General features: G+C 43.6%; 1 protein-coding gene across 1 annotated transcript in view; it reads left to right on the top strand.

Annotated features, from left to right (window-relative positions):
* The first annotated feature begins 16,155 nt into the window (after nt 1-16,155).
* The window catches only part of LOC122556033 (CPD photolyase), a 34,121-nt gene continuing 32,431 nt past the window's right edge, over nt 16,156-17,845 (top strand). Inside the window, exon 1 of the mRNA XM_043702408.1 lies at nt 16,156-16,318. The gene's annotated coding sequence lies outside the window, so the exon portion shown is untranslated. The remainder of the gene's footprint in view (nt 16,319-17,845) is intronic.

The raw sequence follows: 17,845 nt of genomic DNA, 5'->3' as shown, positions 1-17,845 counted from the left end.
AGAACAGAGGGCTGAATATTATTTTGAGAAAGACTATGTAAAACTATGAAACAGAGGGATTTGGGAGTCCTTGTCCATAAATCACAAAAGGCCAGTACCAAGTTCAGTGGGTAATAGGGAAGGCAAATGGAGTGTTGGCCTTTATTTCAAAGTGAATGGAATCTAAAGGTTAGGATAAATGCAGGAAGTCTGGCAGTATCCGTGGAAAGAAAGCAGAATTAACATTTTTAATAAGCTCCTGCATGCTCAGGGATGAGGGATCACATCTGGAGTGAAACAGCCCGAATGAATATGTGCTTGTAGGATTTTGGAAGCAACATGGGAATTCAGTGCAGATGGGGAGAGGTGCTTTTTTGTCTGATGGCTTTTAATGGTTTGGATGCATAAAGTGAAGCCCAAGACTGGGGGCCCAGTGTGAAAATGGGAGTGACATCACAAGAAAACCATCAGTTCATTGGCTGCAAATGTTTTTTTATATAATATATTTTTGTTAAGAAAAAAATAGATTTTTAAATATTATAACAAATACAAAACAATGCAATTCAAAACAGTACAAAAATAGTACAAAACTAAACCCAAATAATAAAAAAAAATTCCCCAACCCACCCTCCTATACGAATGTATAAAGATATATAGAGAAGTATAAAATTAAAAAAAACTTAACTAGCTATTTAACTAACTAAATAAATACCTAACAACAAACAAATAAATAGTAATAACTCAGTCCAGCCAAACAAAACACTCATAAATTCACAGATCCTCCTCCCTGGATATTGGACTCATGAAACACAATCGTTACGGCTATATAAAAGCCCTTGTAAGTGTGGCAAATAAATCTGTGTCCAGGTATTTCAAAAAGGGTTGCCATGTCTGGTAAAAATTCTCAGTTTTGTGGTGTACCATATTTGTGAGAAAATCGAGGGGAATATGCTCCATAACAATCTTCTGCCAACCCGACAGGCCTGGGGGGAGTTTTCTGATATCCAAACTAGCAAGATATTCTTCCTTGCACAGAATGTAAGAATATTGAAAAGATTTACTTTATGCGAGTCTGCAGGAAATACAATGGGTAGGCCCAAAAGGAGCGAAATAGGGTCCTTCTCCACCCCTACACCTAAAATCCTCTCCATTGCACCCACCACAGCACTCCAATATGTTTGAAGCCTGTCACAAGACCAAAGACAATGGGTAAGAGTAGACCTTGCACTTGGGACATGCTGAAGATACCCCTGGTTTAAATTTTGACAAACGGTCTGGGGCTAAGTGGACCCTGTGGAGAATCTTCAACTGTAAAGCATGGGTCCTATTGCAAATTGATTTCTTCCTTGCATTCTCCCAAATATCCTCTCATGCCTCTGAAGAAACTTCAACACCCAGCTCTCTTTCCCACATCTTCCAGAGTCAATCAGATTCATCTGAGGTGGCACCCCCCAATTGGTGATATAGAGTACTGACAGAGAGTGTACTCTTAGCCCTTAGTACCCCTCTTTCTATGTCAGATTTGTAGGGATCAGTCAAAAGTGTGGTCTTTTTTTGAATAAAATCCTTATCTTGAAAAAAACGAAAGGTCTCTATTAGTACTTCTGTACTAACTGATCGAAGGACATCATTACATCTCCCTCAAATAAATCACCCAGGCAAGATATACCCAGCTGCCCAACGTTTAAATCCTGAATCTATCATACCTGGTTGAAAACTCGGCATACCCGTTAAAGGAGTAAACAAAGATGTTTTGCCAATATTAACTTCCCTCTGCCGAATTGCCCTCCATGCTTTAACAGTATTGATGACTATTGGGTTATGGCAATATTCCCTAACTGTCCTCACCTTGTCCAAAAACAGCAAACTGGTAAGGGGGCACCTTGCCTGGGAGACTTCGATATCTAGCCATATTGAAAGAGGGTCCCCACAAACCCAATCACTTACGTAGGTCAAGAGCGAGCTTAATTATTAATTTTTAATGTCCGGAAGGTCTACTCCCCCCAATCTGTGAGGCAACTGCAGTTTGGCTAATTTAATGAGGGGCCGTTTACGGTGCCAGATAAAGGAGCTGAACCAACTGTTCAGTCTCCTGAGTGTTTGTTTATTGAAAATCAGGGGGAGCATCCGTATAGGGTATAGCAAACAAGGGAGAATATTCATCTTAATAAGCGCTATCCAACCCAACCATGAGACTGGAAGTGCCTCCCATCTTTGGAGATCTTGTTTATTTTTTTCAAATAATTGAGTAAAATTGGCTTTGAACAACCAATCCAGAACTGGAATAATGAATATGTCCAAATACACAAAACCCCTCTGTGACCACCTAAATGGGAATCTATAGTCACTCTCAAGAGCCAACTCTTTCGTAAGACCACCCATAGGCATAACCTCTGATTTAGCAAAATTAATCTTATACACTGAAAAAGCGCCAAATGCGTGAATGCATTGTATCAGACAAGGCACTGAGACTGCTGGAGTTGTCAAGAAAATTAGAACATCATCTGCATACAGTGAGATCTTATGTAATTTTGACCCCACTTCTGGAGCTGATATATTGAGATCCCCACGAATGGCCTCTGCCAACTGTTCAATCACCAATGTAAAAAGTAATGGTGAAAGGGGACAGCCCTGCCGTCTGCCCCTAGAAATATTAAAATTGCTTGATCGTACCCCGTTGGTAATGACCGCAGCGAGAGGTACACTGTAGAGAACCTTTACCCATTTTATGAAAACTTCGCCCAGACCAAACCGGTCTAGAGTATAGAAAAGGTACGGCCACTCAACTCTGGCAAATGTCCTCTCTGCATCTAAAGAAATCACCAATTCCTGTATTGACTGCTGTTGGCATGCTTGAATTACGTTAAGCAGCCTCCTAACGTTATTGGAGGATCTGCGACCCTTTATGAAGCCCGCCTGATCCTCTTTAATAAAAGGGTAACACAGTCTCCAGCCTTAACCCAACAGCCTTAAAGAGGATCTTAAAGTCCACATTTAAGAGCAAGATGGGCCTGTATGAAGCACAGTCTTCCGGATCCTTCCCTTTTTTAAGGATAAATGAAATGTTGGCCTCTCTCAGAGATGGTGGGAGACAAACATGACAATATTACTCATTAAACATATTCAGCATCAGGCCTGACAGTATACTTATAAATTCCTGATAGAATTCACTGGGAAGTCCATCAGGACTGGGTGCCTTTTCACTCTGAAGCTGCCTCACAGCTTCCTGCACTTCTTGCTCTGATAATGGGGCATTGAGAAAGGACTGTTGTTCGGGGGTCACACCCGGGAGCTTCAGATCTCTAAAAAAGGATTCCATTTTGGCCTGCCCCTCCTCACAATTCTCAGACTGATATAACAGAGTAGAATCTCTGAAATGCCACATTAATCTTTTTAGAATCACATGTTAGGTTCCCAGACCCTTCTCTAATCGCTGTAATGGTTTGTGGGGCACTTCTCTTTCTGGCAAGGTATGCTAAGTATTTGCCTGGCTTGTCACCATGCTCGTATAACCTTTGCTTTGCAAAAGCCAGCTCCTTCTTTGCCATCTGCGTGAGCACGGAATTTAGTACAGACCACAGTGCCGTAAGTTTGACCAATGAGGGTCTGTCAAAATAGGCCTTCTCGGCTGCCTTCAACCGTGCGTCAACGAGACGTTGCTGTTCACCCTTCTGCCGCTGCCTACTTGTGGAATATGAAATAACTAACCCTCTGGCATAAGCTTTGGCAGTTTCCCAGAGAACTGATGAGTTATCAACCGAGCCTATGTTGATGTCTAGGAATGCCTGAAATTCCCTAGAGAAATACTCCACAAATTTGCTGTCCATGAGAATAAAAGGGTCCATTCGTCAGTACCTTGAATCCATTGTAACATCCTTAATTTTAACCATGAGGTACACTGGAGCATGATCAGAGATGGCAATATTACCAATCGTACTGGATGCCACCAGATCCAGGGTTACCGCAGGGGTCAGAAAATCAATCCTCGTGTGACATCTGTGCGGATTGGAGAAAAACATGAAATCCCTACTTGTAGGGTGGAGACACCTCCAGACATCCACCAGTCCTAATTCCCCACACAGACCCAATAACTGTTTAGTTTGTGCAGAGGGTATCGAGGGACCCTTAGGCAACCTGTCTACTATGGGGTCCATGAGGCAGTTAAAATCTCCCCCTATAATGATGTACCAAGACTTGAGACTTATCAGTTTAGAAAAAGCATCTACCAAGAATTTACGAGGATGAGCTGGGGGACAATAAACATTTAAAATGCCATATTCTTCCCCATTTATTAAGGCTTTAAGAATTACAAACCTCAGATGCTCCTTGTCATCCAAATGTGTCTCCTGTAACAAAGTAATATCCACCTTCTCTTTTCTAAGACTCAAGAGTACCTTCTTCTTCTTAATTGGTGAGTGACTTCCCTTGATCTTCCAGGTTCACCATTTAATCAAATCATTAGCCATAATCTTCTGCAATTACATTTAAATTTCAGAAAGGAGGAACCCAAACCACAAATTGCTGAGCCTTAGTGTCGCATTGTCCACCAAATATAAAAACTACATAAACTAAAACCACTACATTTAACAAACATACAAAATTATTAAAAATAAAAAACAACAAAAACCAGAAAACAAACCAACATATAAAGCGCCAATAGTGCTGAGTAGGGGAACTCACCCCCTACCCAGAGGGGGCAACTACCCATCCCGAACTGCCCATAAATAGACATCTAACCTTCTCAACCACCTTCACTTCTCCCAGCTAGAGCCGTATCGCAAGCACAAGCTAAAAAAGAATAAACACCCCATAGAATATCAATATGAATAAAAAAAATTCTTTTCTAACAAAAATAAATACCCCACCCATCCTTTGGTATGTCCTAACTTAGAATTTTAAAATGTACATCTTAACCACCGCCAGACATAGTTTGAACCAAATTATTATCAATAGAGGAAAAAAAGGGGAAAAACAAAGCTCCAAATGGATTTCCTCCATTTCTTTTACAGAATGATAAACGCACACTCAAGCAACAATATTTATACATACTACAATTGTTTAAGTTAGATTAGTTTGTCCACAAAGTCTCTTGCCTTCTCCGATGTGTCAAAGAGATGCATGGATCCATCTAAGGTGATCCGAAGCACTGCCGGATATCTCAGGGAGTACTGAATACCAAACTCCTTCAATCTTCTCTTGACACCATCATACGATTTTCGTTTCTGGATCACCGCCGCTGAAAAGTCCTGAAAAAACATGATCTTAGACCCCTCGTAAATTAGGGCCTTTGGATCCTTCCCCTGGAGTCTGGAAGCCTCCATTACTCTCTCCTTATCCCGGTAATGATGGAACCGCACCAGGAAAGGACGAGGGCGTTGACCCAGACCTGACCTCCGCGTTGCGACCCGGTGAGCCCTCTCTATCTTCAATCCTCTCATGCCAGTCTCCAAGTCAAGGAGTTTCGGAAGCCAATCTTCAACAAATTCCGCAGGCCGCTCACCTTCCTTACCCTCAGGCAGACCGATGATCTGAATGTTTTTTCTCCTGCTCCTGTTTTCAAGATCATCCACTTGGTCACGCTATTTACAAGCCTGCTTCTTCAGGGCTTGGATCTCTTCCTTGAATGAACTGACATCAGCTTCCACCACTGTGACCCTGTGCTCCACCTCATCCGTCCTCTTCTCCAGGTCTCCCAGCTGCTGCTCATGCTTCTGCAACATGAGAGAGACTGGAGCCAGCTTCTCTTCAATCTGTTTCCCCAACATCTCACAAGATTTCGAGAGCTGGTTCACCAGGTCCTGGAGAGTAATTGGCTCCAAGGCTGCTGCAGGCTGAGCTGCAGGCCCAGCCTCAGATGCTCCTCCTCCTTTTTTAGGCATTTCTGGACAGCTGAAAATACAGGTAAGTCAATTTTTAAATGTTTCTTGCGGCTCCACAATCTTTTCAACACCGCAAGAAATCCTGATGACCTGGATTGGGTGGGTTAAAGGACCATCCTGCTCCTGCTGCGATGCGAAGCTCTGCAGTGTGATCTTCTCAGATCGCCGCCATCTTAGCGGCTGCACATTTAATGGTTTATTAGCGATTACTTTCAGATTGAAGGTAAAAGAGAAATATTTACAGGTTATAGACAAAAAGAAAGTAGGAATCTAAAAAAAATAAATTGAGAACAATGTAATTAAATAGGGATGCAGGGACAGGCAACATGTAATTGCATCAATGGGCGACACAGTGGCTCAGTGGTTAGCACTGCTGCCTCAAAGCACCAGGGACCCGGGTTCGATTCCAGCCTCGGGTGACTGTCTGTGTGGAGTTTGCACATTCTCCCTGTTTCTGTGTAGGATTCCTCCACGTGCTCCAGTTTCCTCCCACAGTCGAAACATCTGCAGATTAGGTGAATTGACCAAGCTAAATTGCCCATAGTGATCAGGGATGTGTAGGTTAGGTGCATTAGTCAGGGGTAAATGTAGTGTAATAGGGTAGGGGAATGGTTCTGGGTGGGATCCTCTTCGGAAGGTCAGTGTGGACTTGTTGGGCTGAATGGCCTGTGTCCACACTGTAGGGATTCTATGATGTGGGAGCTGGTGGACCCCATAATGACCACATCTAGATCAAGCTTTGGTTGCTTGAGGAACTCTGGCGAAGAGTTGATGAACTGGAGTCTGAGCTTCAAGCAATGCAACACATCAGCAATGGGGAGAATTACCTGGATAGTCATGCCCCTTAGATTAACTGCCTGGAATTCGATCATTGGTCAGGGACCACCCCACAAGGGTGTGACCACAAGCGAGGCAGGTAAAGGTATTCAGGAGGTAGTGCTAAAGGAGCTTTAGCCCTTGAGCTTGTCTAACAGGTTCGAGATTCTTGCTCCCTGTGTGGATGAGAGCAGGGGCTGTAGGCAGAAAGATTGAACTGACCACAGCTCTGTGGTACAGGGAGAATTCAAAAGTGGAGAGAAAAGAGAAATGTAGTCATTATTGGGGATAGTACAGTCAGAGAAATAAACACTGTTCTCTGAAGCCAGAATCTAGATTCCCAAAGACTGTGTTGCCTGCATGGTGCTGGGGTTCAGGATATCTCTTTTGGGTTGCAGAGGAACTTGGAGTGGGAGGGGCAAGTTTCAGTTATCGTGGTCCAGGTAGGAACAAATGATATAGGTAGAAAGAGGAGAGAGGGAATATGAGCAGCTAGGGGCTAAATTACAAAGCAGAACTCAAGAGTAATAATTTCAGGATTAATATCTGAGCCATGAATGAATTGGTACAGGGTCAACAAGATTTCGTGGCTCAAAGAGTGGTGTGGGAGAAATGGATTCGAAGTCATGGGACTTTGGCACCCAGTATTGGGGAAGGAGGGACAATAAGTTTCTTCTAATATATCAAAATGAAGATAGAGGTCAAAGTTAGCTTAGGTCCTTTAGAAAATGAATCTGGTGAGATGCTTTTGTGGAACAAGAAAATGGCAAAGGAGTTAAACAGATATTTTGCATCAGTCTTTATGGTAGAAGACACTTCCATTAATGCTAAAGATTATGGGGGAATAATAAAGTATCATCATCGTCACTAGAGATACAGTATTAGACAAACTATTTGGGCTAAAGGCAGATAGGTGCCTTGCCTTGAATTGCTTACATCCTGGCATCCTAAAAGAAGTAGTGACTGAGATACTGGATGTATTAGTTGGAATTTTCCAAAAATTGCTAGATTCCGGAGAAATACCAGAGGATTGGAAAACTGCTAATGTGACACCCCAATTCAAAAAAGAAGGAAGGCAAAATGTGGGTAACTGTAGGTTGATGGGCTTAACATCTATCGTTGGAAAAGAATTGGAATCAATTATTCAGGAACTAATAGTAGAACATTTGGAAAACAATGATCACAACAAGCAGAGTCAGCATGGCTTAATGAATGGGAAATTATGTCTTTGTAATTTATTAGAAATTTTCAAGGAAATCGCAATCTGAATGAATAGAGGGGAACCAGTATATGTGTTGTATTTGGACTTCCAGAAGATGTTTCATAAGGTATCTCACAAAAAGTTAAGTAATAAGACAAGATCCCATTATGTTGAAGATAATATATTTGCATACAAGAGAATTAACTCATGGTTGGAAACACAAGTAGAGATAAGAGGGTCTTTTTCAGGTTGGCGACCTGTGACCCCCAGGATTCCACAGGGACTAGTATTGGGACCGAAACAGTATTAATAACTTGGTTAATAACCAAATTTACAGACAACATAACAATAGGTGAAGAGGCAAGCTGTGAGATGGATGCAAACAGCTTACATAGAGATATTCATGGTTTAAGTAAGTGGGTAAACTGTTTGCAAATGGAATATTATGTGAGAAAATGTGAAGTTGTTCATTTTAGAAGGGAGAACAAAAGAACAAAATATTATTTAAATGGAGAAAAACTGCAGAAAGCTGCCAGAAAAGGGGCAGGTATACAGGCACAAGAAACACAGGTGCAGCAAATAATTAGGAAGGCTAATGGAATGTTGACCCTTATTTTATAGGGGATTGGAGGTTAAGAGTAGAAGGTCTTACTGCAACTGTACAAGGTATTAGTGAGACCACAACTGGAGACTGTCAGCAGTTTTACTCCCCTTATTTAAAGAAAGATATCACTTTATTGGAGGCAATTCAGAGAATGTTGTACTAGGATAATATGAGTAAAGGATAAACAAGCTGGGACTGTACTCATTGGAGTCAAGACTGGGGTGCTGGAAAAGTACAGTGGGTCAGGCAGCATCTGAGAAGTAGGAGAATCAAAGTTTTGGGCATAAGCCCTTCGTCAGGAATGTTTTTAAAAAGAAATCAACAAACATGGGAGTCTAGAAGAATGAGATGTGACCTCACTGAAGCATATTAAGGAAGCCTTAAGAGACGTGACAGGCTAAATGCTGAAAGGATGTTTCCCCTCTTGGAAGAGTCGAGGACAGAGGGCATCGTCTCAGAATAAAGGGGTACCAGTTTGAGACTAAGATGAGGAGGAATATATCCTTTCAGAAGATTATGAGTCTTTGGAACTCCTTGCCATAGAAAGCTGTGGAGCCAGAGTCGTATATATTTAATTAGAGACAAAAGTTAGAAATAAACAAACTCCGGACGCTGTAACCCAAAGTAGATAAATAAGAGGCCAGAAGAACACAGCAAGCCAGATAGCATTAGGAGGTGGAGAAGTCAATGTTATCAGGACTAGATAAGAAGGGTTATACCCAAAACATTGGCTTCTCTACCCTCTGATGCTACCTGGTTTGCCGTGTTCTTCCAGTCTTCTGTTTGTTTACAATTGCATATATTTAAGTCTGATAGTTTCTTGATCAGTAGGGGAGTCAGGGGTTTGGGAAAAGGACAGCAAAGTAAATGTGAAAGATTTCAGGTCAACCATGATCCAAGGGAATGGAACAGGAGGAGCCAAATAGCTACGACCGGTTTTGAAGAAGGGTCACTGGACTCCATAAGACCATGAGAAATAGGAACAGAACTAACTGGAGAAACGCAGCAGGTCTGGCAGTTTTTGTGGAGAGAGAAACAGAATAAACATTTCCAATTATAATCAGAGTCATAAAGTAATACAGCATGGAAACCGATCTTTTGGTCCAACTCGTCCAACTGACCGTGTTCCCAAACTAAACTAATTCCACCGGCTTGCGTTTAGCCCATATCCAGCTACTTCTGTTTCTATTTCTCATGGTCTTATAGAGTCTAGTGACCCTTCTTCAAAAGTGATAATAGCTATAAGAAGATGGTATTTATGCTGTGATGGGGGTAGGGGGAAAGTAGTGCTCCAGCAAAGCTTAATGCAAGAACAGTATCTCATCTTGTTTTGAAAGCCTGAAGCCTTCAGGACTCAATATTGAGTTCAATAATTTTACAGCCTGAACACCTTCTTCCCTGTCCTTTATACACCACTGCACTCCAGGACCTGTCATGATATGGTCACAGCCAACCCCTTTTAACTATCCATTGTCCCCATTATCAGCTTTTCCTCTTCCCTAGCTTACTATCATCATCTCTTTGTTGGCCTAACTTTCTTTGTCTCTCTCTCTCTCTCTCTGGGCGCCATCTCCACTTATCTGGCCATTTCCTTTACTCCACCCCCTCTCATCAGGAAAAAAAACACTTTTCCAACCTACTGTCAGCTCTGAAGAAGAGTCACTGGACCCAAAATGGTAACTCTGCTTAGTCTTCACAGATGCTGCCAGACCCACTGAGTTTCTACAGCAAATTCTGTTTTTGTTTCAGACCTTCAGCATCTGTTACTGTTCTTTGTATTATCATGAAAGGAGAGAGGTTTTGCTAAAACTATGCATGACACAAATCAGACCACATTTGGAATACTGTGAAGAGTTTTGGGCCTCTTGAATGGCAGAGCAGACTTGATTGGCTGAACGACCAATTACAGCACCTTCACCTTGTGATCTTATGCTCTCATTGTCTTTCCTTCCTTGACTACCTGCCCCTCCATATTGGAATAAATCATACTTTAAGCATGTATAATGAATTACTTGTTGTTTTAGTCATAAATGCTATTGCCCATATTACTCCACAAATGATCTGTGTCTGGAATTTTCTACTACCTTAATTACTCCGCCGAGAATTTTTAAAAAATTTATTTGCAGTGTAATCAACTTTCACATGAGGTTCCGAGAATTCTGTAATAATTTGCTAAGGATTGTAAGGACTTTGACCAGACCGATGTAAACGTTTATCACAACATTTTTACTGTTCTGAGTCAACTTGCAGATGAAGTTTCCTTTCAAATTCTCCTTTTTTAAAACTACTTTGCAAACCATTGAAGAGATTTGTTAGGTCACATTCACCCTATGTGAATGCATGTGGGCAGCACTGGTCATACTGATTGTGCTGCTCCACCAGTCGTTTTGCCTTTGCCTTTGCCTTTCAAAGATAAACTACTTTGCACAGCTGGATAAATACCCAATCCCTCACTGAGAACTTGTGCAAAAAACTGGCATGGGTGGGGGCTGTGCTTCACAAGGCTGGACCTGAGCAGTGTGTATTTACAATTAGATGAGGATTCCCAGAAATATGCTACAATTAATACTCATAAGGGTTTGTACCAATGTATAAGACTGCCTTTTGAGGTATCCCTAGCCTGTGCCACTTTACAGCAGATGATGGAGACCATTTTACGAGATCTGCTCCAGGTCACCATTTATCTGGATGATGTGCTAATAATCGGCAAGACCAATAACGAGCACTTGGACATAATGTTTAAACATTTCCCAAAGGTGGGTGTAAGCCTAAGGAAGGAAAAATGGATATTCCAAGCACCGTACGTGACCTACTTGGTCTACAGAGTTGATAGGACCAGATTACACCAGTTGGAAGGTGAAGTGAAGGCTACGCAATAGTGCCCTGGCTCCCATGTCTGTATCAGAGCTCAGGTCTTTCATTGGGTTGGTGAATTATTATGGAAAATTCATGCATAATGTGGTCTCCATCTTGGCAAAAAGTGTGGTGCTGGAAAAGTACAACTGATTATGCAGCATCCAAGGTGCAGGAAAGTTGATGTTTCAAGCATAAGCTCTTCATCAGGAATGTTGCCTCACCGGCTGTGCTTTTCTAGCACCACACCTTTTGACTCTGATCTCCAGTATCTGCTGTCCTCACTTTCTCCTCTCCATCTTGTCACTGTTGAAAAAGGGTCAGCCCTGGAAATAGTTTCGTGGTCAAAATGTAGCCTTTAGGGAAGTGAAGAAGCAGCTTTCGTTGTCTAAGGTGTTGGCTCATTACAATCCTAAGCATGGTGTGCTACTGACATGTGATGCTCCCTAAATGATATTGAGGTAGTGTTGGCTCATGGGTAGCCCAATGGAGAGAAACGCCCAATAGCATATGTTTCCTGATGGTACAGAACTAGTTACACCCAGATAGAGAAGGTGGTCATCTTTGGTGTGAGCAAGTTGCACCAATACCTTTGTTGACATAAATTTGTAATAGTAACATACCACAAATCCCTGCTAGGGCTACTTAAAAAGGACAGGGCCATGGCCATAGCTTCAGGGCAAATTCGGTGCAGGGCTCTTATTCTCAATGCATACAATTAAAAGTTTGAACATCATCCAGGAGGGTAAGCAACACATGTGATTGCCTTGAGCCACATCCCACTGACAGATACATCACCAGTGGTGTCACCACTAGAAGAGTCTGCTCTGGTTGTAAACTTTCTGGACAACCTTTTGGTCACTGCCGAACAACATTAGACTGTGAACACAAAAAGATCCTGTCCTGGCAAAACTAAAATAGCTGGTGGTGATGGGGGAAACAAAAGGGTCATCACAACCAGAATTGACACCCTTCTGGGCGCGGTGAGACCAGATATCTGTAGAGGACGGCACTTCATTATGGGCAGCAAGAGTGATTACCCTCAGCAAAGGTCACTGCCAGATACTTGTAATCTCCAAGGGTTTCCAAAATGGCAGCACTGACAAGAAGTTATGTCTGGTGTCCAGGATTGGATGCTGACATAGCCATGTTGGTGGGGCAGTGGCCAGAATATCAACTAGGACAACAATTTCTGCCAGCAGCTCCTCCATGTTCATGGGAGCAGCCAGGTTAACCTTGGACTTGGCTACACATTGACTATGCCGGTCCTTTCATGCACAGTGGTTGGACATACATAGAGTTCATTTATCAAACACAGGGTTGATGATTGAAAAGTTGCAATACACAGACTCCTGGAGGTGCTGGTCACAGACAAAGGGCCTTCATTTACCATTAGGGAATTTGAGTGTTTCCTAAAGTCAGGTAGCATTTGGCAGGGAAGGACAGCTCCATACCATCCCATCATCCAATGGTCTGGCAGAAAGAATGGTCCAAACTTTGAAGACAGGTTAAAAGAAACAGCCTACACCTTCACTCAATATCAAATCGCCCCGGTTCCTATTTCACCCTCATGCAACAACAGGAGTTCTGCAGAGTTGCTAATGGGAAGAACACCAGGTTAAACTTGATCGTCCTGGACCTGGGGACGAGGGTGAAACAATACCCTGAATGCCAATACCAGACACAAGATTCCTCTAAGTGAGAGAGGCAATTTACTTCAGGGAATGAAGTTTGGTATCAAAACCATGGGAATAACCATATGGATAAGAGACATGATCGATGCAAGGTCAGGTCCCACAACGTACAAAGCTTGGGTAGGAGAGTCTGTCCTGAATAAGCACGTGGACCACACGAAAGCTGCAAACTCACAAATGGGTCAGGACCTAAACATACCCAGCCCCTCAGAAGGTCCAGCTAGGCTGTCAGAACCCTGTGATCTCCACCTTTCCCTTGTGTTGAAGAAACCTCTACAGATGAGACGGACAAGGCAGAAGTCACAGCTTCAACACCGTTACCACCGGTTGGAGATGAATTTTGGCTGAGACACTCCAGGCATAACAAGCATGTCACAGTCCAGTACACAATGCCAATATCCAAAGCAGAGTCAGAGCAACCAGACATGGTGTGAAAATGCCCCAGGAGAAGCTACAGGAAAAAGGATGGGCCTACATCCCAGGACGTAGGCAGGGAAGGACGTAGTGATTGGAACAAAGTCAGCCAGGTAGCCCTCATAGAATATACGTTCTCTGATTGGGGCTCTTCACTTGGTCGAATCAAGAATTTCTAGCTAACAGATATCAACAAGAGTGTCTGCCCATTTGCCACCGGGCAGTGGGGATCCCCAGTGGAAGGCTCTCTACGTGGGTGTCCTCCCCCTTTCTCTTAGGGATCTGGGGTGAAGGGTGCTACACTCAGTGGTCCCCTGCAACTGCATGGACTCCCAGCCCAACTGCTTGATTGGTGGTGCTGTGGAATCCGTGGACCATGTATATATTGAGTGTAGGCACTTCCACTCCCTTTTTGTTTCCTCAAAAGCCTTCTTCTCTGCTTTAGGCTGCACTTCAGTCCCACACTCCTGATTTTCAGGCATCCAGTACAGAGTGTGGAGGGCAGGTTAGAGGACCTCCTCGTGGGTCTGCTCCTGAGCCTGGCCAAACTGGCCATAAACATGTCCAGGCAGCGGGCCATGGAGGGGATCGTTAGGGCCGACTGCCTGCCCCTCTTCCGCGGTTATGTTCGAGCCCGGGTGTCCCTGGAGAAGGAGCATGTGGTGTCCACCAACACCGTTGAGCTGGTCAGGGAGAGGTGGGCATCGCAAGGAGTAGACTGTATTATTTCCCCCTCCAATTCTATTTTGATTTAATCCCTGCCCTCACCTTCACTGTTTGATCATGCAGCATTGCCCTCTAAGAAGGGCACTGCTTGTCAATGGCCACCTGGGTGTTTTCTTTCTTCCTGGTGGTGGAAATTGAATAAGGATTTGTACAACTTGTCTCTCACCTGTGTCTCACACCTGCACACACACATGGGCACTGAGGAAAATATAAGCACTACTGCTGTTAGGCTGCAGTGTGGGGAAGAAAAAATTAGGAGTGTCAGAGGTTCCTTTCACTCTGAGAGCTGGATATGAAGGAGCTGGATCAGTGTGTGAAGGACTCTCCATTTTTGTGAGTTAGGGAAAAAGGAGCTGACCTCTGAACTGCCTGGACCACACACAGTGTGTTCATTACTGCTGTTGGTGTTTCCTACTGAGGAGGAGAGCTTTCCTTTATGTCTCTTCACCCTTGTTTCAGGTAGACTTTGCTCTGATTTCTTGATTGTGATTGTTCCTTTTTTCTGGATTTTTTTATAAAAAAGAAAAAAATATACAGGAGTGTCAACACTACATGGGTGCTGGGGAAAAATAAGCACTACAGCAGTTAGGCTGGAGTGTGGGGTAAGAAAAAGAAAAAACAGGAGTGTCAGAGGTTCTGTTCATTAAAAGAAAAAAACAAAAAAAAGGAGTGTCAGAGGTTATGTTCACTAAAAAAAAATAAAAAATAAACAGGAGTGTCGGGGTTCTGTACAATGCACATGTAGGGTAACTTGCTGATAGGATACTGGCCACTGTGGAGTTATTTCAGCAGCAAATTCATTGGCTCACCGCTCACTGGGTAGAAAGAAATTCTCTTCATCTCAGTGCCAAATGTTTTACCTCCTACCCTTAATTCTGGACTCGCATCTAACCTGTCCACGCTTGTTAGAATTTTATTGATACCGACGAGATTCCACTCTCCACCCCCCCCCCCCATTCTAAACTCAGGAAATATTTCAGATTTCCAGCTGCTGTGCTTTCGTGCTTAACTTTTGCTGGTGATGCAATCAGGAAGAAGCAAAATACTTCAAAAGGAGCATTTATTTCATACCCTTCAGCCTAAAACTGTCCTGAATTCTGTGACTACATATTCACTACATTCCAACCGTGGCTACACTTCAGAACTACTCAACTGGAAGGCCATGTGACACACCAGCAGAACTTTAAACCATGAAGGCGCTACATTAATGCAAGCATTTCTTTGTCTTGTTTGAAAGTAGGTTATCTGAACCTTGATTCATTGAGGCTGTCTAGACAACAAAAACAGAGATTGCTGGAGAAATTCAGCAGATCTGACAGCATCTATGGAGAAAAAGCAGAGTTAACAGTTTCGTTCCCTTCTGAAGACGGGTCACTGGAGTCGAAACGTTAACTCTGCTTTCTCGCCACAGATGTTGCCAGACCTGCTCAGATTCTCCAGCAATTTGTTTTGATTCAGATTTCCAGCATGGGCAGCTCTTTGTAATTTTTTTTTCTCGGAGACATAAAACTCTCCGCAGACCAAGTATCACAAATTACACTATAGAAGAATAAAATTGATTTCGTATTGGTTGATGTAGACTTTAGCAAGTGTATGCTATGGTGTATGCTATGGTACCGCGGGCTGCTGTGCACTAAGCTCAGCTGTTTCTTCCGGGACTCCAAAATCCACATATTCAATCACTTCATCTACCTGGCACTGAATTTTAATGCAACAAAAGATCAATTAATAGCAGGAGGTTCTGGTTTGCAACCGTCCGTGAATCAAAGGGAGGTGTAGAGGAAAACTTATGGTTTATGTCTGAATTGTCCATTTCTCAGTCATTATTGTAATAGCTCCTTATTAGTATTTTTTAAAAAATGATTTATAGTATTTACTTAACATGCATTAGAACATGCTACACATATTCTCTAAGATGAAAATGTGCAGCTCAGTTTAAAATTCATACAACCACAGCCATCTCCTCCCTCTAAGTGATCTCATGCGGAAGTTGGTGTCTGGGCGGCTGCGCATGCCCAGTGGAATTATGTAACATTGAAAAAGTTACACAATGTTCCAATGCTGGCTTTTGTAAAAGAGCAAAATCGAAGGGAGAGTGCAAATCGACGGCAATAGAAGGGCAACAGCGCCTGCGGCTGGCAGCTCAAAGCAGGTAAAAACAACAGGGCTAACTGCAGATAAGGCAGAGACGTGGTAGCTGTACTTATTTGTTCCGTAATGATTTTATTGATCGAACCTTCTAACCTGAGATAAGAGAGTACTGATACAGCAACCAGTTCATAAAATGATAATGAACAGCAATTTGAGAAAGGGCAGACTTTAGAGGTGGCACAATGACAGATCATGTTTTCTTTTAAGTTGACAAGGATATAGGATCGGACGAAAGTGAGGACTGCAGATGCTGGAGGTCAGAGTCCAGAGTGTGGTGCAGGTCAGGCAGCACCCAATGAGCAGAAGAATCGAGGACAACTCCTCCTCCCATCCTGCCTCCTGTAAAATGATCATCCCTTAGTCCCAATTCCTCCGCCTTCACATCTGCTCCCAGGGAGACCAGTTCCACCACAGAACACACCAGATGGCCTCCTTCTTTAAAGACCGCAATTTCCCCTCCCATGTGGTTGATGATGCCCTCCAGTGCATCACATCCACTTCCCGCACCTCTGCCCTCACACCCTAGCCCTCCAATCGCCAATCGCAACAAGGACAGAATCCCCCTGGTCCTCACCTTCCACCCCACCAACCTCCGTATACATCACATCATCCTCCAGCATTTCCACCACCTACAAATGGACCCCACCACCAGAGATATGTTTCCTTCCCCACCCCTATCTACTTTCCGTAAAGACCATTTCCTCCGCGACTCTCTTGTCAGGTCCATGCCCCCTGCCAACCCACCATCCTCTCCCGGCACCTTCCCCAGACACTGCAGAAATTGCAAAAACTGTGGCCTCACCTCTGTCCAAGGTCCCAAAAATCCTTCCACATCCATCAAAGTTTCACCCCACTTCTACACATGTCATTTACTGTATCTGTTGCTCCTGATGCGGTCTCCTCTACTTTGGGGAGACAGGACGCCTACTCACAGAGCGCTTCAGAGAACATCTCCAGGACACCCGCACCAACCACCCCCACCGCCCTGTGCCTGAACACGTCAACTCCCCCTCCCACTCCTCCGAGGACATGCAGGTCCTCTGCCTCCTCCATCGCCACACCCTACCCAGCCAATACCTGGAAGAAGCATGCCTCATCTTCCACCTCGGGACCCTCCAACCACACGGCATCAATGTGGATATCACCAGTTTCCTCATTTCTCCCTCCCCAACCTTATTCCAGCTTCAATCTCCCAACTCGGCACCACCTTCATGACCTGTCCTACCTATCCATCTTCCATTCCACCTATCTGCTCCAGCCTTCTCTCCGACCTATCACCATTACTCCCACCTCCATCCACCTATCACCCTCTCAGCTACCTTCCTCCCAGCCCCTCCCCCTTCCCATTTATCTCTTCACTCCCAAGGCTCCCAGCCACATTCCTGATGAAGGGCTCCATCCCAAAATGTTGATTTTCCTGCTGCTCGGATGCTGCCTGACCTGCTGCACTTTTCCAGCACCACACTAATGACAAGGATGTAAATCAAATTCCATACAAAAGAAAGATTTGGTCAGGTTTCAGAAAGGC

Source organism: Chiloscyllium plagiosum, chromosome 13 (assembly GCF_004010195.1).
Source record: "Chiloscyllium plagiosum isolate BGI_BamShark_2017 chromosome 13, ASM401019v2, whole genome shotgun sequence".
NCBI lineage: Eukaryota > Metazoa > Chordata > Chondrichthyes > Orectolobiformes > Hemiscylliidae > Chiloscyllium > Chiloscyllium plagiosum.
Note: the sequence above shows the minus strand (reverse complement) of the source record. Positions and strands in the feature narration are given on the sequence as shown.